Raw genomic sequence first — 24464 nt, 5'->3', positions numbered from 1 at the left:
CAAGGCAATTATTACATAGTCATATGAAAGATTTCTAAAACATGACAGGTATATTATTTCTCTTCTAGTTCATTCTGAAAGATAGCAGATAGCTGTAGAGGCTGCTAAATTAGTATAAAACCTAATTTAGCAGCAAGAGCATGTAGCATCTTGTCAAGACATTACCATGTTTTGGCAAGGTGAATATTACTATCGTTCTTTCCATTAGAATTGCCCTTTATGCTCATCTCTCCATCCACCCTTGTTAGAACATTATTACTGACCACATAAAAAATAATTTGGCATCACATGCTTCTTCCAAGATGAGCCAACAGGTTGTACAGGAGAGTTTCCAACCTCATTACTATCCATGGAGTCTTTTGCTGCTCTGCTTGATAAAGATGTAATTGTTTAATGATCATGGTATATGCTGAAAAGAATGAATCATTCTTCTAAAAAGCTAAAGCTCAAGGGGAAATGAAAGCAATGGAAAAATTGATGAAAATTAGCATGGGGAAAGAAAGACTCTCCAAGAATTTAATACCCTGTCATACAGACAGCCTCAAATACTTACAAATTCATTTTGATATTTAGATGATATATATGACCAAGAATAAATTTTTTACAAAATCAATGTTGTTTTAAATCAAGTTACCAGCTGAATTAAAATGTTTAAAACTATTTAAATATCTGTCCAATGCCATGTAATGAGGTAGCAGTAGTCAAGTTTGGTTTGGAATATTAATAAGGTCTCAAACTTCACAAAGCAACACCCTCACTCTTTGTGGTTCTTGGTAAAGTGGTTTCATTTATAATTCAGCTCTAGTTTGAAAAAATCTGGCAGAAATTAAATTCAAAAAGTTTCTTGAATTTTTAGAAAATAGTAGAATAAAATTATGGGTAAATACATATTGGCTTCTAAGGATGCAATCAAGAATATTTCTGGGGATAGAAGGCTATTGCACCATCAATTAGACCAAATCCATCAATTTAAAAATTATGTTTTGAATTAATAATAAAGCTTGAACAACGATCATGTTTCCTAATTTTTTTTACCATTACATTTAGAAGTCTTTTCTGATAAGAACACACACACACTTCATAGCACCACGTTCTTCCAAAGACCTGTGACAAATGCTAACAGTGAGATAATATCTGTAGCAGACTGCAAGACATGTGTGACTTGGATGTGAGGACTATATAATTTGTTAACTTCACTATATTTCTTGACCAAAGACTCAATCCACAATCCTGATCAGTCATCTTCAAATGCGAAAAGGAGGCAGTATGATGAATCCTAGCAAAATAACACCTCAGCACACTATAGGTGAATAATTAATGAAATAAATGTCTAACTCTGTGTATTGGTATATGTGCACTTGTATAATTTGAGGATGGTAGGAAAAGACTGATGTGAGATGTCTACAAAGACTCATTAATGTGGTCCCATTTTAAGCATACTACCCATGCAAAACTAATTCGCTAAGTGAAAATAAATTCAATTTTAGAGAGAATGAAGTTAAATACACAAAACAAAAATTATGAGATAACCTCTTGATATTCGTTTATTTTCACTGACGACAAACTTAAGATTTGGTACTTGTTATCCAAGCACACACTTCAGAAGAAATTAGTCACAAAGCTCATGAAAGTAACTGCATTTTTAGCTGTTAAATAGAGCATTTACCTATGGTTATAACATACAACAGTTTATTTTCTGTGCCTACTTGTAAAATTTTTTCCACAATAATAGATTGTGGTTGTTGTATACCACAAGCATGTTTAAAAGAGATAGCTTTTAAGCATAGTTCTACTCAGGCCAGTTCTCACATCTTTTATCTTACTCAGAAGAGGTACAAGCTGAATAGTCATCGTACTCATAAAATACTCTTGGTTCTCTCACCCTCCCCCAGGGACAAAAGATGATTGGTAGTTATAGTTCAGTTATGTTTAATTGAACAATATTTCTTACTGACCACTACAATAACAGATATTTGTTAATATTTTGTACACCTCACAGTATAAACGGCAATCTGACAGACACACAAAATCATGTAAGAAGGTTATTATTAAGCAGGAAGACAAAACTAACAACACACATTGAAAAATTGGAGACATTACATAATGAAGGGGCAAATGTGATGCGCTCAACATTAGTACAGTGCTGTTCCCTCACTAGTGATAGGTAAATCAAGTAGCATCTTCGTATCAAGACAGTGTTCTGGTGGCAAATTGCAGGTACAGGAGATTGGTGTTAAGGAGAATGCCCTTAGTTGTTATGGTTCCTTTTTAATAGCATAATTCAGGGACAGTGTCGTATACCAGAGTTCTCATCAAATTTGAGATTTTTAAAAAATGGAAATAGAGATTAAAAGAAATAAGAAAGATAAAGGGATTAAAATAAAAATTACAGAAGATGAAAGGAGCAATAAGAGGTGTCAGATTTCTTAGTGATTACATGTAAAAAGTTGTAATGAGGGCAATCACTTTGCAAATATTAAATAATGCAACTTATTTACCTCACAGTCATCTACAGAGACCAAGACATGTTATTTTTTAGTCCAGCGTAGAAAATGGCAAAACAAGTTGTGCTAACAAGGTGTGCTAAACCCTCTACCTTTCCTTTAGTGAACTACAGAGATGTACCTGGATGGTCAAATTCCAAAATTTTTACATAATGAGCTGAAGACACTCTTGAAATCCATGAAGTTGGAATCAGAGGTAGACAAAGACAGGTAAGGGAGACCAAGTCAGGGTTCAGGGAGTGGTGCTCCTCTCTAGGACTTTAAATCCCAGAAGGGAGGAGAACTTACTGGTGGATGGCAAGTGGATGTCCTGTCTCCATTGCAAATATAGGAGGAACCATCTTTCAGGTTGTCCCTGTGGAAACATTGAACTTTCTACTGGGAGTGGAAGAGAGCCCAAAAAGCAGATGGACAGAGGGACACGGCCTCAGTTTAAACCCAGCGTTTCCCTCTGCTCCTCTCACTCATGGATGAACCTGAGAAAAGACTACTGGCTCTCAACGTGTGGATAAAAAGGAACCTAGCACATGTTTCTTATAAAAGGGATATGGTGACCCTGCAGCAGAGGTTATAATGTTGGCTTTCTAGGCCAAGAAGCGGATAGAGGATATGGCCAAAACTCAGTAGGTTTTCTCTGCCATCTAGAGACAAGATGAGGCCCAGTTAATCAGAAAGCATGAGAGAGGACAATCCATGTAGCAAGGGTATCCAATATTTTGGCTTTGATGGGCCACATTGGAAGAAAAAGAATTGTCTTAGACCACACATAAAATGCACTACCAGACAGCTGATAAACTAGGGGGAAAAAACACCAAAAAAACTCATAATGTTTTAAGAAAGTTTACAAATTTGTGTTGGGCCACATTCAAAGCAATCCTGGGGCCGCAGGTTGGACAAGCTTAGGCTACAGGTTACTCCAGCCAGATGGGGGAGCAGTGACTGGGCCAGGATTGCTGTGTCTCAATGGAGGATAGCAAGTATCCACCCAGTAACAGCATGAGTCCAACGAGTTCCATTTGTCCCCTGCCACAACATGGTCATGTGAGACCCTTTTTCTCACACAAGTGACACTATCTTAGAAAAAGAAGCAAGGAAAAGGGGAGTTAGCATAAAGATACTAAACACAAGTGTTTTCAATAGTAGTGAATAGAAAGTTAAAAACTTTTATTCATTTACTTTTGTTTTGTTTTGTTTTGTGCTCTCATTTAGTGAGTGCTTATTATGACCAAAATATGAAGAAAAAAAAGTCCTTTCAATAAGAATGAAACTTGCCATTCCTACCACAAATTTATTTTTTTTCTAGTTAAAATCACTTTTAATGAAATGTTTAAAAAATCCCTACATAGTTCTCCCTTTAAGATAAAAAAAAAAAGTACAGGAATTTATTGGGGGGCAGGGGAGGGGGGGCCAAGATGGCCAACTAGAAGTAGTGGTGATCAGAGACTTTCATCTAAAAGAAGCAAAAGAGCATACAAATCCTGCACCAGCCACCAAAGTATCCAGTTCTGTCATCGGGACTGATAGGCGGCTGGCATGACCCAGAGAGAAAAAGGAAGAGCAGTGTGGTGTGGCTGCCTACCTGAGAGCCACACAGGGCAGGGGAGCCCCCACACCCAGACAAGGGAGGCAGGAAGTAAGTGTGCTACCCAGCCTGGGGAACCTTGATTTTTCCAAGGAACTGTGCAACCCATAGATCGGGAAGATCCCACTCATGAACCCATGCCACCAGGGCCTAGGGTCCCAACCACAGAGCCACGCAGATTCTCAACAGCCACTTGACTGGAATCTGCTTAAGTCTGCCAAGTTTGTGGGGGGAGGGGCGGCATCACCACCGCTGCTGTTGCTTGCTGTCTAAGCCGTATGAGTTCCTTGGGGGAGGGGCAGCAGCCAACATTGCAGCTGCTAGCTACCTAACACACTAAGCTCCCAGTGGGGAAGGGCGGCAGCCATCACTAAAGCTCCAGGCCACACTTTTCCCCTGCTGAAGCCAGGGAGGTTGGATGACTGGGTCCCAAGAGGTATTCCCCACAGCCCAGCCACCAGCTATGGCAGACTACGGCCAGACTGCCTCTTTAAGCCAGACACTGACCCATCCCTCCTCACTGGGCGAGGCCTCCCTACACTCCAGCCAGGGGCTCAGGGACAGAACTCTGATCTCCCTGAGGCTGACCCCCTAGAGAAAAGGGTGGCCATAGTCTCTGTGAACCAGCAGACTTAGTCTTTCCTTCTGCTAGCTCTGAGGAATCCAGGCAGCCCAGAAGAGCAGGTTTCCCTCCAGTGCAGCACATCCCCTCCACCACAGGACAGCGAAAGTGCTTTGTCAAATGGATCCTGCTTCCCATGCCACCCAACTGGGTGAGACCCCCACAGGGGTCATCAGACATCCTATATGGGAGCATTCCTACTGGCATCAGATCAGTGCCTCTTGAGGTCAGAGATCCCAGAGGAAGGAGCAGGTACCCATCTTTTCTGTTCTCCAGCCTCCTTGAGTGACATCTCCAGGTGCAGGAGCAAACCAGATGAATAGGGCCTGAAGTGAACCTCCAGCAAACCACAGCAGCCCTACAGAAGAGGGAGCTGATTGGTGAAAAACAAACAAAGCAACAACAGCAGCATCAACAAAAATGTCCCCACCAAAACCTCATCCAAGGGTCAGCAGCCTCAAAGATTGAAACTAGACAAACTCATGAAGATGGGAAAGAATCAATTAAAAAAAAAAAAAAAAAAAAAGATGAAAACCCCAAAGGTCAGAGTGTCTCTTCTCCTCCAAATGATAGCAACACATCTCCAACAAGGGCACAGAACTGCATGGAGGATGAGATGGATAAATTGACAGAAGTAGGCGTCAGAAGGTGAGTAATAACAAATTTTACTGAGGTAAAGGAGAATGTTCTCCCAAGACAAAGAAGCTAAGAACCATGATAGAATGTTCACAGGAGCTGCGAACTAGAATAAACAGTTTAGAGAGGAACATAAATGACCTGATGGAGCTGAAAAACACAGCACAAGAACTTTGTGAAGTATACACAAGTATCAATAGCCAAATAAATCAAGCAGAATAATTTCAGAGACTGAAGACTATCTTGGTGAAATAAGACAGGCAGACAAGACTAGAGAAAAAAACAATGAAAAGGAACCAACACAACCTTCGAGAAATATGGAATAAAATTTTCAAGAAATATGAGACTATGTAAAAAGACTGAACCTACAACTGATTAGAGTACTTGAAAGAGGGAGAATGGAATCAAGCTGGAAAACACACTTCAGGATATTATCCAGAAGAACTTCCCCAACCTAGCAAGACAGGCCAACATTCAAATTTAAGAAATACAAAGAAACCTACTAAGATACTCCATTAGAAGATCATCCCCAAGATACATAATCACCAGATTCTCCAAGGTCGAAATGAAGGAAAAATTATTAAGGGCAGCCAGAAAGAAAGGGCAGGTCACCTACAAAAGGAAGCCCACCAGACTAACAGCGGACCTCTCAGAAGAAACCCTACAAGCCAGAAGAGACTGGGGGCCAATATTCAACATTCTTAAAGAAAAGAATTTTCAACCCAGAATTTCATATTCTAATTTCATATTCATGTGGCTTATGAAGCCAAACTAAGCTTTGTAAGCAAAGGACAAATAAAATCCTTTTCAGACAAGCAAATGATGAGGGAATTTGTCACTACCATGACTGCCTTACAAGAGCTCCTGAAGGAAGCACTAAATATTGGAAGGAAAAACCAGTACCAGCCACTGCAACAACATACCAAAATATAAAGACCAATGACACTATGAAGAAATTACATCAACTAGTGTGGAAAATAACCAGCCAGTTTCATAATGACAGGATCAGATTTATACATAACAACATCCACCTTAAATGTAAATAGGCTAAATGTCCTTATTAAAAGACACAGACTGGCAAATTGGATAAAAGGTCAAGACCCATTGGTGTGCTGTATTCAGGAGACCCATCTCATTTTCAAAGACACACTTAGGCTCAAAATAAAGGGATAGAGGAAAATTTACCAAGAAAATGGAAAGTGGAAAAAAGCAGGAGTTGCAATCCTAGTCTCTGACAAAACAGACTTCAAACTGCCACAGATCAAAAAAGACAAAGAAGGGCATTACATAATAATAATTCATTCAACAAGAAGAGCTAACTATCCTAAATATATATGCACCCAATACAGGAGGACCCAGATTCATAAAACAAGTTCTTAGAGAGCTACAAAGAGACTTATGCTCCCACACAATAATAGTAGAAGACTTTAACACGCCACTGTCAATATTAGACAGATCAGTAAGACAGAAAATTAACAAGGATATTTAGGACTTTAACTCAGCTCTGGATCAAGTGGACCTAAGTTACTCTCCATCCCAAAATAACAGTATATACATTCTTCTTACTGCTACATGGCACTTACTGTAAAATCGATCACATAATTGGAAGTAAAACACTCCTCAGCAAATGCAAAAGAACTGAAATCATAACAGTCTCTCAGATCACAGTGCAATCAAATTGGAACTCAAAATTAAGAAACTCACTAAAAACCACAAACTACGTGGAAATTGAATAAAATTGAACAACCTGCTCCTTAATGACTCCTGGGTAAATAATCAAATTAAGGCAGAAATCAAGAAGTTCTTTGAAACAAATGAGAACAAAGAGACAATGTACCAGAATCTCTGGGATGCAGCTAAAGCAGTGTTAATAAGGAAATTTATAGCACCAAATGCCCACATCAGAAAGCTAGAAAGATCTCAAATCACCACCCTGACATCACAAAAGAGAAATAGAAAAGCAAGAACAAACAAATCTAAAAACTAGCAGAAGATAAGAAATAACTAAGATCAGAGAAGAACTGAAGGAAAAAGAAACATGAAAAACCCTTCAAAAAATCAATGAATCCAGGAGCTGTGTTTTTGAAAAAAAAAAAAAAAAATCAATAAAATAGATAGACAGCTAGCTAGACAAATAGAGAAGAAACAAATAGACACAGTAAAAAAAAATGATAAAGGGGATATCACCATTGATCCCACAGAAATACAAACTACCATCAGAGAATACTATAAACACCTCTACCAGATAAACTAGAAAATCTGGAAGAAATGGATAAATTTCTGGACACATACACCCTCCTAAGACTAAACTAGGAAGAAGTCGAATCCCTAAATAGACCAATAACAAGTTCTGAAATTGGGGCAGTAATAAATAGCCTAGTAACCAAAACAAACCCAGGATCAGGCGGATTCACAGCTAAATTCTACCAGAGATACAAAGAGGAGCTGGTACCATTCCTTCTGAAGCTATTTTAAACAATTGAAAAAAGAAGGATCTCTTCAAGGAGAACTATAAACCGCTGCTCAAGGAAATACAAGCGGACACAAACAAATGGAAAAAGTTCCATGCTCATGGCTAGGAAGAATCAATATTGTGAAAATGGCCATACTGCACAAAGTAATTTTTAGATTCAATTCTATTCCCATCAAACTACCACGGACACTCTTCACAGAATTAGAAAAAAAAAAAAAAAACTACTTTAAAATTCATATGGAACCAAAAGAGCCTGTGTAACAAATATAATCCTAAGCAAAAGAACATAGTTGGAGGCATCACGCTACCTGATTTCAAACTATAGTACAAGGCTATAGTAACAAAAACAGCATGGTACTGGTATCAAAACCGACATATAGACCAATGGAACAGAATAGAGACCTCAGAAATAAGACCATACATCTACAAACATCTCATCTTTGACGACCCTGACAAAAACAAGAAATGAGGAAAAGATTCCCTATTTAATAAATGGTGCTGGAAAAACTGGCTAGCCATATGCAGAAAACTGAAACTGGACCCCTTCCTTACACCTTATATAAAAGTTAACTCAAGATGGTTTAAAGGGTTAAATGTAAAACCCAAAACCATAAGAACCCTAGAAGGAAACCTAGGAAATACTATTCAGGACATAGGCATGGGCAAAGATTTTATGATGAAATTGCCAAAACAACTGCAACAAAAGCTAAAATTGACAAATAAAATCTAATTAAACTAAAGAGCTTCTGCACAGCAAAACAACAACAGCAGCAAAAAACTATCATCAGAGAGAATAGGCAACCTACAGAATGGGAGAAAATGTTTGTAATCTACCCATCTGACAAAGGCCTAATTTTCAGAATTTACAAGGAACTTAAACAAATTTACAAGAAATAAACAACCCCATCAAGACATTAAATGCCTTATACATGTAAAGATGTTTGGTAGCCTAAACAATTATTTATAAATTTTCTGTGAATAAATCACAGACATAAAATCTATAGATGAGCTAAACCTTTAGGGAATGCACATTGTGGGGCCATGGGGTGCACCACTCACATGTCCCATCAAGAGACCTGCTGTGAGAAATATGTGTGGCTGAGTCTTGAGCCTCCATGTCTGCAGAGTACTCCAAGGTCCTCAGGGAGGCTATGTGCTTCCTAGATTGTTCCCAGTGCCTACCCATGGCAGAAGTATTATAGTCAGGCCATTTCTGCCTGATGCAGGATTTTGCTAACCAGCAATCTTTGCTCTGGGGCTCCCCATCAGCTTGGCCAAGATTTCTTAAAGCTGTACTATAGTCTGAGGTTCTTCCTGTGTAATTCCCCTCCTTCCCTCTCTGTGCAGAAGTGTCATACAGGTGTATTACAGTCTGAAGATTCTCCTTCCCTGCTCTCTCACCTTTATCCTTCTCAAGTGTCTTCCCAATAAATCTTTTGCACTTCTCATTTCATCTTGGCATCTGTTTCTAGAAGACCCAAACTGACACAAACACTTAGTAAACACTACTATGGGAATACGTTCCCTCTTTCATGGCTTCTTTCACATTTTATTAATTTATGTATCTATCTATATGTGTGATGTGTGTGCGTTTATTTGGGCTGATTCTTGACAGAACAGAAATTCTCAGACATGAACAAAATAATGCACAAATGCAAGAGTCTAACCAATTTTTCCTCCTGTGAAGCAGCATACAAATAAACTCTCTTGTTGGTATTCTCTACTGGCTTCTAGCCAAGATTTAAAACTCTCTCTGAGCCAATTATGGAGTTGAGTTGATGACAACCTCTGATATCAAATATACAGAAGAAATGGGTCACATTACATCCAATGGCTTTCTACATCCCATTCTATCATCCTCAAATGCATCCCTAATTGACATACCTTCAAATTCTATGGGCCAGGTTTAAGTGCCACCTCATCCATGATGACTTCTCTTTCTTCAGCTGAAAGCAATATCATGCTCTCCTAAGTTCCCCTAATAACTTATCTTACATAATTTATTACTGCTTATTTTCTACTTTATATATATATAACATACATTTTTTCCTCTGCATTTTTATAAAATAACTCTGTCAGAATGTAAATTTGTTTTTCTTTATTTCCCCATAGCAACAATATTGATTCCAATAAACACTAGATAAATCTATTCATCCATTTATTGTATAAACAAACATTTATTAAGAAGTCACCATGTGCAAGGCACTGAACATACAGAAATAAATAGCTTAGGATTGGTCTTTAAAAGAATTCAGTCTTAGTGGGAGGAAATCAAGTGAATAGTTACAATGGAATGTGATAACTGCCATGAAAGAGATATTATCAGAGTATAGGGCAGAAGGAAAGAGCACCAAATAAGGGCTCGAATAAATCAAAGATGACTGCATGGAAGAGGCTCCAGGAAATGAACTAGGCAAAGGTGAGAGTCCTGGCAATTCCAGGCCAATGAAGCAGCAGGAATGAAATATGTGGGAAAATAAGAATATGACAAGTCAGAGAACTGCAAATAGTTCAGTTTGGCTAAATACAAGATGTTGGTTTTGCTAATATCTTTTATCCTGTCAATGAAATTTTTTCATATGAAATATAATGGCTTATATGTAAAACAGATAAAAGCAGAGCTGCTCTGCTTGGGGTGGGTTGGGAAATACAAGTCCTATTAACCCCTGACCGTTATTCACTCCTTGCTCTCACTTTTTCTCTCACAGAGCTTTATAAATATCTTCTTAGAACTCAACTTGAAAACTTTGAGTACCCTTCTTTTTAAAATAAATACATTTTATTGTGTATATTTAAGATATGCACATAACGCTATAAGATACACATATATGACAAAATAGTTACTTTGGTGTAACAAGTTAACATATTCATCATCTTATACAGTTACCTATTTTGGCCCCTATAGCAAGAGCAGCTATAATCTATTCATTTAGCAAAAACACTGAATAAAATACTATTATTAACTACAGTCCTCATATTGTCCATTAGATTTGTGTGTGTATGGTGGTGGTTATTCCTTATATGAAATGAGAATTGCTTCCGGAGAAAAACTAGCAAGATAAGCAGAGATCAGAGAAAAAGCTTGAAGGCCAGACTAGAGAGAATAAGTTTAATTATGAGAGCAGAAAGAAGCCACATTAGATAAACTTAAGCAAGAGAGTGACATGATCATACATGAATTTTAGAAAGCCCACTAGAGTGTCAAAGTAAAGACTGTACTGAAAGGTAGTAGCTTGATAAGAAAATCAACCTATTCAGAGGTTATTTTAATATTCAAGGAAAATAAAATAATAATGAGGGTTAAGCCAAGATAGAAGTAAATGATTAGAGAACAGAATCTAGATTCTAAGTTATTAAATAGAATTACCTGATGTTGGTGATAGAATTAGATGTGATATCAGAGTTGAATTCATGCAAAAGAGAAAGATCATGCTACCTAGTAAATTACATACCACTAACCTATCAGGAGAGAATAAAATAAAAGGAATTTTAGTCAAGGATAATTAATTTAGTTTTACTCATGTTGTTTCTGAGGTGCCTTAAAATAGAAACACATATGGGTCTAAATTTTCTGGAGAAATATTAAGGCTAGAGAAGTATCTTTGGTGAAGTGTATTTGGCTAATGGTTAAAACCAAAGAATTCATGAAGTCACCGAAAAAAATGCATATAGTGAGAAGAAGAGAGGGCTGAGAAATCAACCTTAAGGTGCAAAAATAATTTAAGGGGACAAGAAAAGAATTTAGTGGGAAAAGGCATGGTCAGTGACGGGAGGAGCAGCAGGTAGGAACAACAGAGGGAACAGTGTTATCACTCCACTTAGCTGATATTTCTCAAGCAGGTAAGGCCACTGAGTTAAGATATAACTTTTTTTTTCTTAATAATTGGGACACGTGAGCACATTTAAATGCTGAAGTAACATGGCCAGAAAAGAGAGAGAAAAAAAAAAAATAATTGAACATTAAGGAGATACAAGCAAGGCAATATCCAGTTGGTACAATCCACTATAATTAAAGAAAGGAAGGTGAGTAGAAAATGAAGCATGATCTGAAATTGATGATGCTCTTACCAATGGCTTCATTTTTTTTTTCTTAAATAAAAAAGAATATTTATGAACTCAATGTAGGAAAAGATTTTTCAACTCAACTTCAAAAGCATAGACCATAAAGAAAAACATGGGCTGGGCACTGTGGCTCACACCTGTAATCCCAGCACTTTGGGAGGCTGAGGTTGGTGGATCATGAGGTCAGGAGTTCAAGACCAGCCTGGCCAACATGGTGAAAAGCTGTCTCTACTAAAAAATATAAAAATTAGCTGGACATGATGGCATGTGCCTATAATCCTAGCTATATGGGTGGCTGAGGCAGGAGAATTGCTTGAACCCAGGAGGCAGTGAGCCAAGATTGTGCCACTGCACTCCAGCCTGGGCAACAGGGCAAGACTCCATCTCAAAAAAAAAAAAAAAGATGAATAAATCTGACTACTTTAAAACTAAAATGTTCTGTGGGCAAAAGATACCATAAAAAGTGAGAAAACAAACCACAGACTAGGAAAATGTGTTTGTAACATAGAAGGTTCCGGTTTCCATTTAGGATGTACAAAGATATAAAGAATGACTCCAACCCTAACTTCAAGAAAAACTTAAATGATGCATGAAATCATAAGTTTTCCTTAACTAGTAAAACAGATGAGGTCTCAGGGCAACCAACTAGTTGGATATCTAAGGAAATTTACATGTCTCCGTGGAGCAGAGCATGGTAGGAAGAGATGTCAGGCCTTAAATTAGTGTGTTCTCACACTGCTAATAAAGACATACCTGAGACTGGGTAATTTATATAGACAAGAGGTTTAATGGACTCACAGTTCCACATGGCTGGAGAGGCTTCACACAATCATGATAGAAGGCAAAGGAGAAACAAAGGCACATCTTACATGGCCGCAGGCAAGAGAGAGCTTGTGCAGGGGAACTCCCATTTATAAAACCATCAGATCTCATGAGACTTATTCACTACCATGAGAACAGTATGGGGGAAACTGATCCCATGATTCAATTATCTCCACCTGGCTCTGCCCTTGACACATGGGGATCATTACAATTCAAGGTAAGATTTGGGTGGGGACACAACCAAACCACATCAGACCTCAAAAAAGCTGGTAATAAGAATTCAGTCAAAATACATAATGTCATCTGTGGGCTAGCATGAGAATATAACACTCCTGAGAATCTTTACTCAAGAGTATTCTGCACTAAAAGGTCTTCTTTATGGACCTCACCCAAATGCTCATGAGAATGACTGGAAGCAGAGTAGGTGCCTGGAGAAAGTGTCCCTTTGAGGTACATGCCTGCTGAAGGGCAGCAGCAGTCATTGCAAGAAATGTACAAAGACCCACTTGGATCCTCATTCCTACAGAACAAAAATGGCAGACCCTGTTGACCGTAGGTGAAGACTCATTGAAATTAGCAAGGGAGGAGCAGTAAATCTTCCCGGGATGAGACCATTAGAGATCCCCTGATCCTTTATTACTATAGAGTGACCGGATCACTGAGAAAGTCCCACCCCAAGACCCCAGAACATAGGGCTTGTCTACAACCAAGCATGAAAGATGAGGACAGAGAATGCCTCTGCCCCCACCACCAGGAAACAAGTGACAGAAGGCTACCTCCCACCAGAGGGGGCATGCGAGCACAAATAATGAACCTCTCTTAGGTAGAAACTTCCAAGAAAGCTTAAAGTAGAGAGTGGAGAGTGGAGAGCAGTCTCCAGCCATCCAAACTGTACTCTAGGCACAATTTAATATTAAAGTAGAATAAAGAGAGGAGGAAGAAGAGAATAAGATAAAGGAGAGGGAGAAAGAAGAGGAAGAAAAGGAAAAGTGGGGTAGAAGAGGAGAAGGATGAAAAAGTGTCAAAAACAAAAGCAAAAAATAATATGTACATATATACCAAGAAACCCAGACTCAGATATTACCCAGGTATTAGAACTAACAGAAAGGGAATATGCTAAAAACTCTAGTGGAAAAAGTGGACAAGTTGCATGACCAGATAGGGAATTTTAGCAGAGATAGAAGCTATAAGAAAGAACAAAACCAAAATGCTAGAAATGTAAATAAAATATAATAACAGAGATAAAGAATGCCTTTGACAGGCTCACCAGTAGGTTTGACACAGGCAAGAAAATAATCAGTGAACTTGAAGGTAGGCTAATAGAAATTATCCAGACTTATACATTTGAGTTCCTTGTAGATTCTTGATATTAGACCTTTGTCAAATGGATAGATTGCAAAAATTTTCTCATTCTGTAGGTTGCCAACAAACAACCCCATCAAAAAGTGTGGGCATAGGATATGAACAGACACTTCTCAAAAGAAGACATTTATGTGGCCAACAAACATATGAAAAAAAACCTTATCATCACTGGTCATTAGAGAAATTCAAATCAAAACAACAATGAGATACCATTTCACACCAGTTAGAATGTTGATCATTAAAAAGTCAGGAAACAACAGACGCTGGAGAGGATGAGGAAAAATAGGAACACTTATACCATTAGTGGGAGTGTAAATTAGTTCGACCATTGTGGAAGACAGTGTGGTGATTCCTCAAGGATCTAGAACCAGAAATACCATTTGACCCAACAATCCCATTACTGGGTATATACCCAAAGGATTATAAATTATTCTACTGCAAAGACACATGCACATGTATGTTTACTGCAGTACTATTCACAATAGCAAAGACTTGGATCCAACCCAAATGTCCATCAATGATAGACTGGATAAAGAAAATGTGGCACATATACACCATGGAACACTATGCGGCCACAAAAAAGAATGAGTTTATGTCCTTTGCAGGAATATGGATGAAGCTGGAAACCATCATTCTCAGCAAACACACACAGTAACAAAAACCCAAACATCATATGTTCTTGTTCATAAGTGGGAGTTGAACAATGAGAACACATGGACACAGGGAGTGGAACATCACACACCAGGGCCTGTCAGGGGGCGGAGGGCAAGGGGAGGGAGAACATTAGGCAAATACCTAATGCATGCGAGGCTTAACACCTGGATGACGGGTTGATGGGTGTAGCAAACCACCATGGCACATGTACACTTATGTAACAAACCTGCACATTCTGCACATGTATCCCAGAACTTAAATTATAATAAAAAAAAAAAGAAAAAAAAGATATTATCCAGACTTAAACACAAAGAGTGAAAAAGCACGATAAGCAAAAAAGCATAAAAGAGTATCCACAGTAGACTGTGGCAATTCAAGCAGTCTAGTACATATGTTATTTGAATCTTAGAAGAAAAAATAGAAAAAAGTAATTATTTGAACAGATAATGACTGTGAATTTGCCAAAAATACTGAAAAATATCAAATACAAGAACAAAACATCAAGATCCAAGAAACGTATAAAACATCAACAGAGCAAACATGCACACACAAACACATACACACCCCCCAATAATCAAGCATACCGAAACCCCCAAACCAAAACACTCCCACAAACATTATATTCCAACTACTGCAATTCAAAGATAAAATCAGGTGCGGCTTCAAAGCCAAAATGATGGTTAGATGTAAAGTAGAATTTTAGTTGAGAAACTTTTAAAGGCAGCTAGAGCAAACAAGCAAATTACATATAAAGTAACAAGGTAAGAAATACAGTGGAATTTTTATTAAAAACTATTTCAAAAGTTAATGAATTAACATCTTTAATGTTCTGAAAGACAACATGTCAACTCAGAATTCTATACAAAGTAAAAATAATTTTTAAAATTAAGGAAAAATGAAAGCTATTATCCAGATAAACAAAACTGACAAATTCATTATCAGCTGACCTGCATTGCAAGAAACGTTAAGATGGCTTTTCATGATATAACATAGAGAGCATAACAATGGAGAGATGCTTGAATCTGTAAAGCAAATGAGCAGTATCATAAGTAATATAAAGGAAAGTAAATGTCAATTTCATCTTTTCTTGCTTTTAGCGATTACTAAAGACAATTGTCTGAGGCAGAGGTTGGCAGATGTTTTCTGTTAGGGACCACAGCGTAAATATTTTGGATTTTGTGGGCCATGTAGCCTCTGTCACAACTGTTCAATTCTGCTATTATAGTGTGAAAGCAATAATTGATAATATATGAATAAATAGACATAATTGTGTTACAATAAACTTTATTTCCAAAAGTAATGGGTATTCTGGATTTGGCCTACAGGCCAGAGTTTTCCAACCATTTGTCTAGTGCAAAAATAGTAGCAGAGCATTATGTGATTATAGTATATATAAAAGGATGATATGAAACATCAATAGCAAAAATGATGAAAGGAAGAAATTGAAAGTATAGAGTATAGTTCTTATACTAAAAGTATAGTATACAATTATACAACTAAAATATTTGAAGGTAGACTGTGATTAATTAAATTGTATATGGTAATCCCTACAGTAACCACTAATAATTTCTTCAAACAAGTATACCTGATAAATAAATAGCAGACATGAAACAGTAACAAAAAAAATATGCACCTCATCTAAAAGCAGGAGGAAAGAAAAACAGATGCAATAAATAGAAAGTAACTATCAAAATGATTTTTAATCCAACCATATCAATAATTATATTTAAAGCAAACAGCTTCCCCCAAGACACATATAACACACACACACATACACACGCACACACACACACCAATTAAAAGATAGAGATTGCCAGCTTGGATAAGAAAAGCAAAGCTGACTATGCATTTAAAATATGTGTCATATTGGCTAGGTGCGGTGGCTCATGCCTGTAATCTCAGCACTTTGGGAGGCCAAGGTGGGAGGATCACGAGGTCAGGAGATCGAGACCATCCTGGCTAACACAGTGAAACCCCGTCTCTACTAAAAAAATACAAAAAATTAGCCGGGCATGGTGGCGGGCGCCTGTATTCCCAGTTACTTGGGAGGCTGAGGCAGGAGAATGGCGTGAACCTGAGAGGCGGAGCTTGCAGTGAGCTGAGATCCGGCCACTGCACTCCAGCCTGGGTGACAGAGTGAGACTTCGTCTCAAAAAAATAAAAAGTGTTATATTTAAATATAATTACATAGACAGGTTAGAAACAAAGAGATAGAACAATATATATGAGGCAAATGCTAGTCATAAGAAAATTGGTGTGGCTACATCAATGTCAAACAAAATAGACTTCACATTAAGGAATACTAACATGCACATTATATAATTATAAAATGGTTAATTCATCAAGAAGACATAATGATCTTAAATGTGAATGTACCTAAAAATTTGAAAATAGACAAAGCAAAAACTGACAGAAGTGAAATAGACAAATTCACAATACCTGAGGACAAAAGCATTCCTCTAATTGTCAGAGTAAACAGAAAATCAGTGAGGATATAAAACACTTAGACGACACTACCAACAACTTGACCTAATTGACACTTATAAAATGCTTTGCCTAACAATAGAATACATATTTTTTCAAAGTGCTTATGGAATATTCACTAAGATAGCTTCTATCCTGACTCATAAAAGAAACCTTAACAAATTTAAAATAAATGAAATCATAACAAGTGCATTTTCTGACCACAAGAAGATTCAGCTAGAAATTACTAACAATTTCAAAATATTTGAAAATTAAACAATATATTTTCAAGTAACTGATGAAGCAAAAAGTCACAAAAAACATTCACATTTACTTGTATCAAAATAAAATCACTATACTACATATCAAAATATGATTGGAGGAAAATTTGTTGTATTAAATGTTTATGTCAGAAAACAAGGTCTCAAATCAATGATCTTTTACTTCATAACTACAAAAAATGCAAATTAACTCTAAAATAAGCAGGATAAAGAAAATAATCTGTGTCATAAACATAGCTGATGAAGATTTAGTTTCCAGAATATATTAATCATGTGAGCAAATCAATAAAAAAGTAAAAACAATAGGAAAAAGCTATCAAAATATATAAACATGTAATTCAAATATATTAAACACAAATTACCCAGAAACATATTAAATGATTATCAACTTCACTAGTATCAGGGAAATGTAAACTAAAACCAAATTATATATAAAATATAACCATCAATAAGTAAATATTTTAGTTTCAAAACCTCAAACATTGATGAAGATTTAGAGTAATATAAACTTTTATAAACTGCAGGTACTCCAACCACAATGAAAAATAATTTGGTGATATCCAGTAAAGTTAAAAAGTAATTTTACTTCTAAGCATATAATGTAGATAAACTCTTACAAATGCATATCAAAAGATAATTAGGAGAATGTTTATAGCAAATCAAGTTCTAATAAAATATTGAAAACAAGCTAATTGTCCGTCAACAAGAAGGTAGATAATATATTGTGATTTATTCATTCTTTAGAGTAGAGAAAATGAGGAGCTCTTCATTTTATGAAGCAACATAGATAAACTTCACAAAGTGCTGAGAAAAGAGAAGTAGTGAGTGGCAGGAAGGCAGACAGAGAGAGAGAGAGGGTGGTACTTACAGACATTGTTAAACCCTGTAAAATAATACTCTTTGGTTCTACAGCTTGGTGCAAAAGTAATTGATATTTCTGCCACTAAAAATCATATATTGCACCAACCTAATATATTGCTTAAGAGTACATACACAAGAGATACATTACAAAGAAATTAAGGAAGTGCATGATTAACGTGATCAGGGAGGGGAACAAGTATTCTTCAACTGTATCAGGAAAGTTGTATTTCTTAAAATGGGTAATAGAAAAAATATTTTTCTTTATATCTGTTATGTTTTAAATACCCATTATGAATTGAACTAAAAAGAGGCAGAGTCATGTGTTGAGAAGAAATTCTGAAGCAGTGCGGTACAAGCTTTGAGAAGAAAAGCAGAGTTTTGAGCTGGTTTCCATGAGCACTGGGTGAGGAAACAAGCAAGCTATGGATCTGGCAGGGCTTGGAGACCACAGATTTGTGGGGGCCTCAGTCTGACTAGCTGAGAGGCTTTCTCCAGCAGTGCTCAGCAGCCTGGAGAAGAATGACAGTATAGTGGCCATAGTGTTGGGATTTTGCCTGCTAGTGCAGTGAGAAAAAAGTGAAGCACAGAATGTAGTATTCACAATGTGACCAAGGCTGGATTTGGAAGCCATTAAAAAAGAAAGATGTAATATATTTAATAAATTGGGAGATGAGAGAAGTGTTCAGGTCTAAGTGATGAGAAGTGAGAAGTTCAGGGTAGAGGCACAGAGTAAATAAGTGGCTGAAATGGAGTGGTGGTGTTAGCCTCTAGGGCCAGCAAGACAAAGAAACTATGCATCAAGGGTGTTAGATGAGTAACTTGCATGAAAACTGAAATCACCCTGAAGGATCACAGTCAGGGCCTGAGGACTAGAGAAAGACTGTGTGCCTAGTAGAAAAGTCTGGAGGACCAGGAGTTTGAACAATAAGCATAATAAATAGGAGTGAAGATATATATAGCCAGGCATCTGTAATTGTAAATGAGATTATTACAACTTAAAGGGCGTCTTGTGGCACTAGGAAAATGGTAACCCTGCCTCTGGGCTCTCTGATGCGTGGCCTGCCTACATGAGGGGAGGCAGCAAGGAAGCAGTCCTTATGAGAATAAAGCCAGGTTTCTATTAAGACAAAGAAACAAAGAAAACATTCCTCAAAGAAGTGGAAGGTGAGACTGTTTTTCATAGAAACAGAAGACTCCATGAACATTATGTTATATTTTAAAAGTGAGATGATCGGGAGAAGACAGTCATGGCCAACTAAGTCCGTAGCGAAAGAGGATAATACAATAGGGAAAGATAAATGGGAGAAAGTGCCCGGGTGTAGGTGGTATCTCAGGATGACAGGAATGTGAGGCATCACATGATTAGCTATATTCTTGGGTGCTGAATGGACCTCTGGTTAAATAGGTTTCATGGCCTGTGATGGCTGATGTCCAGGCAGGGAGTGATGGATGCTTGATGATGCTACACACCTGTGGCTCTTGTTTTGGTTTCCAAACAGCACTTAGATATAAACTGCTGAATCAATTATTTCCCATCCATCTCCAAAAAAAAAAAAAAAAAGCACTGAGCAAGTCTCAGTTATGCTGATGACATAGCCTTTCAATAGTGAAGCATTAAATTTGTTCACATTACAACAATGTCGCAACATTTCTGAAGCCAGGAATTCATTCTCGTAATCTAGATATATTTCACAATGTCAAATCGCTTAAAAACCGTCTGCACACCTGCTGGAATTTGCAAGATAGAGTGTGAATGGACAGGATCACACCTAGAAAGTCTGGTTAAGTAAGGATCAGCCAAATGCTAAATAATGTCAAGAAAAGGTAAAAGCAGAAATACAATCCAGATGGGGATTTGCCTGTCTTTTCTGTTCTTTTCCTCTCATTGGGAACAAGGAAAACTACTTTGAAGGCTACCATCGTTGTAGGACAACTATATTCAGAATTTTGCAACCAGGCCCCTGTGCCCAGTAACAGGAATATATCCTGATTTAACATCATCCAAAAATAACATGATACAGAAATACATAAATACATAAAGTTTCAGGAGAAAGTTCTCTTTGTGGAAAATTGCGTAACTTGGCAAATTCTGTATTTTACCTGATAAAATAATCAAGCATGTATTTAAAGGTTAAAGGCATGCCTGGCTTCCCACGGAGACCCCTGACCAGGCAGCAGATAACTCCCGTCAGGGCAATGGATGTGCATGCATGGATGGGGAAATGTTTCTGCCCAGGAAAACCAATTGCATCAGGAGACAATTGAATTCTCCAGGATGTCAGTACGGTTTTGCTAGCAATATTAAATTCAGTGAGGACCTGCTTTGTCACAATAAGAATAAAGATGAGAGTTGTCAAGGTTCCAGTATGATAAAATATCCTGAAGGCAACCAGTCCAGCTGCAGACTAGCATTGCAACTAGTTAATGATGTTCTCCTCTTTACCACGAGGAAGCAGCACTGACATTAAACAGACAGAGAAGACCCATGGATCTAGCAAGACGAAACAGTAATAGTCTGTAAGGGTACTGACACTTAAAATATGGTCCCTGGACAAGCAGCATCTGTATTACACAGAAGCTTACTAGAAATGCAGAACCTTGAGCCATACTCTAGACTTACCACATCAGAATGTACATTTTAGGCCAGGTTCAGTGGCTCACGCCTGTAATCCCAGCACTTTGGGAGGTCGAGGCAGGTGGATCATGAGGTCAAGAGATTGAGACCATCCTGGCCAACATGGTGAAACCCCGTTTCTATTAAAAATACAAAAATTAGCTGGGTGTGGTGGCACGTGACTGTAATCCCAGTTACTCGGGAGGCTGAAGCAGGAGAATCACTTGAACCCGGGAAGCGGGTTGCAGTGAGGCGAGATTGTGCCACTGCACTCCAGACTGGCAATAGAGCAAGACTCTGTCTCAAAAAAAAAAAGGAAGTACATTTTGGCAAAGGTGATTCTTATGCACACTTAAGCTTGACAAGCACCACATTAAGGCATAGAAGATCACTCAGATTCTAGGCTCATAAATCAAAAGGGATGAATAGGGAATTCTGCCAGATAAAAAGTCAATGTGGGCTACAGACCCATGTTTACTTAACCAGACTTAACCAGACTTTCTAGACTGTTGCCTGGAGCTGTCCTGGATTCTAGCCTGGGCTTCAGTCTCTCCAGCAATTGGTTCATGTCGTACCATCAGTACTTCCAGGCTGCCCAGGGTCTCATAATCTCAGTTCTCTCTTCCTGGTGCTGGACACTCACCTTCCCTCTCATTCCCTATAAGAAATTGACCTCTTTGTGATGGACTCTTACCATAGAGCAGCCCTGACCCAGCCTAGATTCTGTCCCCAGCTCTCACTCCCTTTCATCTTTGCTCTCCCCAGCCTCAGCTCTGCTGCCCAACTCCTGGCACCCCACTCAGCCCCTGGCAAGGACAGACCAAAGTACCTCTGGGACTAAACAGAGCCACTTCATGGTATGCCAAACTTAGGAATGTGTTGGAGGTTGGCAAGGACAGTTAGAGCACAGCTCACAATAATAACTAGTGTCTTAATGTCATCAAAGCAAGATCATCTAGAATTTAACAATTCACTAAAAGCAATGTGGGTTTTAGGACACACTGCAGTTCAAACTAGTGTGACATATAGAAGAACGCAGAGGGAGAGAGAGACCAGAGATAGAATAAATTCTATAAAATACCATTGACTAGAACATCACACTTCCCTTTCTTCCTTGGAAATACCGAATCAGGAGAGGTGCTACTAATATCCATCCATAATTTCCACAGTGTTCTATTTTTACTGCTGTTTTTGAAATTCATTTTAGTCAACAGTAGCCACGATTTTCTGAGGATGTTTATATGCCATGCTCTATGCTATCATTCTATATGTATTACATTAATCTTCATAACAAATTTATCATGTAACTTCAGCTTTCCAGATACAAAACTAAAGATTAAAAAGTAATTTCTTCCAGGATCCACTTACTAATTGGAGAAACATAGATGTGAACTGGAGTCTCCAGTACTAGAGCCCTTTCTCCTTCTTTTCACACACAAAATTTTTCAAACTTCTATTATTTCTTGAGAAAGAAATTAGGGCAGAGGGATAGAAACAAAGAAGGAAGGACTAGAAGACATTTATCTTATATTTGCTGTTTTTAATTACATTTTTCTTAATTCTTAAAAATAACTCCCCCCCAAAAAAAGTATAACCTATCAATATAGCATTTAATATCCAAGTACTACAACCTATAGATAGAAAAGTGAAAATCAAAACACAACATGTGTATTTATGATCTTATTTATAGTATCCTGTGTGTTTGTGACATACACATCTCTGGTTCTTTTACTGGTTCTTGATGCAAATATACTTTCTGTGGATAAGCCAGAATAAAAAAACTCAAGAATAAAGATTCAAAATCATTGGTGTTTGAACATAGTTTCCTTTTTTGTTGCTGTTTTTTTTGTTTTTTTTTGTTTTTTTTTTTTTGAGATGGAGTCTCACTCTGTTGCCCAGGCTGGAGTGCAGTGGCATGATCCTGGCTCACTGCAATCTCTACCTCCTGGATTCAAGCAATTCTCCTGCTTCAGCCTCCTGAGTAGCTGGGATTACAGGCACACACTACCACGCCTAGTTAATTTTTGTATTTTTGGTAGAGACGGGGTTTCAACATGTTGGCCAGGCTGGTCTCAAACTCTTGACTTCAAGTGATCCGCCTGCCTCAGCCTCTCAAAGTGCTAAGGTTGCAGGCGTGAGCCACTGCACCTGGCCTGAAAATAGTTTCTAATGATTGGATACATCCAGTTATCCAGACCCAACATTCTGGTTACTTAACAAAGAGATAATAGTTTCTTTTATTGCTTCTTTAAATTATAGGATGGCCTTTTGGAGATCACAATCTCAATCAAGAAACGATTCCAAATCACAATGAGTAATCCATGATCACTGGAACTAGCAAAATAGTGACAGTTAAAAGGACAGCACACAAAGCAGCAAGACAGAGACCTCAGCTGAACAAACAGAAGCTTTTGATTCATTGTAAATTAGACATCAGTTCTGTTATTCACTCATTTCAAATTAGGATAAGAATAATGTATATGAAGTAAAGGGGGGTGCTCTATCTCTGTGACAAGGCACCCTTTTTTATTATACTTTTAAGTTCTAGGGTACAAGAGCACAACGTGCAGGTTTCATACACAGGTATACATGTGCCATGTTGGTTTGCTGCACCCATCAACTCATCATTTACATTAGGAATTTCTCCTAATGCTATGCCTCCCCCAACCCCTCATCTGCCGACAGGCCCTGTGTGTGATGTTCCCCACCCTGTGTCCAAGTGATTTCATTGTTCAGTTCCCACCTATGAGTGAGAACATGCAGTGTTTGATTTTCTGTCCTTGTGATAATTTGCTCGGAATGATGGTTTCCAGCTTCATCCATGTCCCTGCAAAGTACATGAGCTCATTGACGAGGCACCCTTAATTGTGACAACTCAAATAGTATCAGATCTGAATCAGAATTTGAATAGTTTCCAACAATGACCCGATGTCCTGAAGGGGAACACATGGACCCACTTTGGGAATGCAGTGAGTCAGCCATCTGACTCGTTAGATTTTGTTCTGTGTCATTCAGCAAAAGGGAAGGCATCCTGAAGAATTACAAAGTGAAGACAGAAACACCTGCTTGATGGAATCTCCATCTGCTCTTTGAAAGGGCTTGGCTAAATCTTTAAAATATGGGGGTAAAATGTTTTAAGAGAACGTAGAATTGAAGAGGTATAAAGAAACTGGTAGTCATCTCATGTAAGTGATGGGAACACCAAGGCTCAGAGACAAATCTGAAGAGTTTTTCACGTATCCAGCTGACTAGTGGCCACATGAGGATTAAAGAGGCCTTTTGTTTTGATGTGAGCTTTTTACTCTGCTCTTCAGTGTGTGACACACTTGGTTGCTTCTCACATGTCATCAAAAGGATAGAAATTTTCACTGGATGTTCTAGAAAAGACTGAAACTTCATGGAAACTTTTTCTTCTATAAATACTTCACTCGACACATTGGACTTTGCCTGCTTAACAAAATCTTGTGAAACCTTGAACCCCAAACACTTGAAAAGATAAAATTGCTATCACACAGCAAAGATTTTTGT

The 24464-nt window shown here is 37.9% G+C and overlaps 1 protein-coding gene across 2 annotated transcripts in view; it reads right to left on the bottom strand.

The window, feature by feature from the left end:
- The window catches only part of INPP4B (inositol polyphosphate-4-phosphatase, type II, 105kDa), a 501991-nt gene that overhangs the window by 409021 nt on the left and 68506 nt on the right, over positions 1–24464 (bottom strand). The window lies entirely within an intron of this gene.

Source organism: Mandrillus leucophaeus, unplaced genomic scaffold (assembly GCF_000951045.1).
Source record: "Mandrillus leucophaeus isolate KB7577 unplaced genomic scaffold, Mleu.le_1.0 Scaffold943, whole genome shotgun sequence".
Lineage (NCBI taxonomy): Eukaryota > Metazoa > Chordata > Mammalia > Primates > Cercopithecidae > Mandrillus > Mandrillus leucophaeus.
The sequence above is the reverse complement of the archived record's forward strand: the minus strand, read 5'-3'. Positions and strand labels throughout refer to the sequence as shown.